Source organism: Myotis brandtii, unplaced genomic scaffold (assembly GCF_000412655.1).
Source record: "Myotis brandtii unplaced genomic scaffold, ASM41265v1 scaffold59, whole genome shotgun sequence".
NCBI classification, from domain to species: domain Eukaryota; kingdom Metazoa; phylum Chordata; class Mammalia; order Chiroptera; family Vespertilionidae; genus Myotis; species Myotis brandtii.
The window spans coordinates 5,206,018-5,207,984 of NW_005370223.1; positions in this window are offsets into that span (position 1 = coordinate 5,206,018).

The following is a 1,967-nucleotide window of genomic DNA, read 5'->3' on the forward strand; positions in this document are numbered from 1 at the left end:
TTTTTTCCCCCCGCCCTTGACAATCCCCTGCCCTCCCTTACCCCCCAGTGTCTTATGTCCATTGGTTTTGCTTATATGCATGCATACAAGTCCTTCGGTTGATCTCTTACTCCCCTCCCTTCTGCCCCCCAACCCTCTCTGGCCTTCCCACTGCAGTTTGACAATCAGTTTGAGGCAGCTCTGCCTCTGTATCTATTATTGTTCAAAAGTTTGTAATGGTCTTTATTATCCATGAATGAGTGAGATCATGTGGTATTTTTCCTTCATTGACTGGCTTATTTCACTTAGCATAATGCTCTCCAGTTCCATCCATGCTGTTGCAAATGGTAAGAGTTCCTTCTTTTTTACAGCAGCATAGTATTCCATCGTGTAGATGTACCACAGTTTTCTAATCCATTCATCTACTGATGGGCACTTAGGCTGTTTCCAAATCTTAGCTATGGTGAATTGTGCTGCTATGAACATAGGGGTGCATATATCCTTTCTGATTGGTGTTTTTGGTTTCTTGGGATATATTCCTAGAAGTGGGATCACAGGGTCAAATGGGAGTTCCATTTCCAGTTTTTTGAGGAAACTCCATACTGTCTTCCATAGTGGCTGCACCAGTCTGCATTCCCACCAGCAGTGCACAAGTGTTCCTTTTTCTCCACATCCTCTCCAGCACTTGTCGTTTGTTGATTTGTTGATGATAGCCATTCTGACAGGTGTGAGATGGTACCTCATTGTTGTTTTGATTTGCATCTCTCGGATGATTAGTGACTTTGAGCATGTTTTCATATGTCTCTTGGCTTTCTGAATGTCCTCTTTTGAAAGGTGTCTATTTAGGTCCTTTGCCCATTTTTTGATTGGATTGTTTATCTTCCTTTTGTTAAGTTGTATGAGTTCCCTATAAATTTTGGAGATTAGGCCCTTATCAGATATAATGTTGGCAAATATGTTCTCCCATGTAGTGGGCTTTCTTGTTGTTTTGTTGATGGTTTCTTTTGCTGTGCAGAAACTTTTTATTTTGATGTAGTCCCATTTGTTTATTTTCTCTTTAGTTTCCAATGCCCTAGGATCTGTATCGGTGAAGAAATTGCTTCGGCATATGTCTGAGATTTTGTTGCCTTTGGATTCTTCTAGTATTTTTATGGTTTCCTGTCGTATATTTAAGTCCTTTATCCATTTTGAGTTTATTTTTGTGTATGGTGTAAGTTGGTGGTCTAGTTTCATTTTCTTGCATGTATCTGTCCAATTTTCCCAGCACCATTTATTGAAGAGACTGTCTTGACTCCATTGTATGTTCTTGCCTCCTTTGTCAAATATTAATTGAGCGTATTGGTTGGGGCTGATTTCTGGGCTTTCTATTCTATTCCATTGATCTATATGTCTGTTCTTGTGCCAGTACCAGGCAGTTTTGAGAACAGTGGCTTTGTAATACAGCTTGATATCTGGTATTGAGATCCCACCTACTTTGTTCTTTCTCAGGATTGCTGCAGCTATTCGGGGTCTTTTTTTATTCCAGATGAATTTTTGGAGAGTTCGTTCTAGATCTGTGAAGTATGCCGTTGGTATTTTAATGGGAAGTGCGTTGAATTTATAGATTGCTTTGGGTAGTATGGACATTTTAATGATGTTGATTCTACCAATCCATGAACACGGTATGTTCTTCCATCTGTTTATGTCTTCCTCTATCTCTTTTTTCAACATCCTGTAGTTTTCTGAGTAGAGGTCTTTTACCTCCTTAGTTAAGTTTATTCCTAGGTATCTTAATTTTGTTTGTTGCAATGATAAATTGGATTGTTTTTATAGTTTCTTTTTCTGTGAGTTCATTATTGGTGTATAAAAAAGCCATAGATTTCTAGGTGTTAATTTTGTATCCTGCTACATTGCCAAATTCATGTATTAAGTCTAGTAGTTTTTTGATAGAGTCTTTAGGGTTTTCTATGTACAATATCATGTCATCTGCGAATAAGGACAGTTTTACT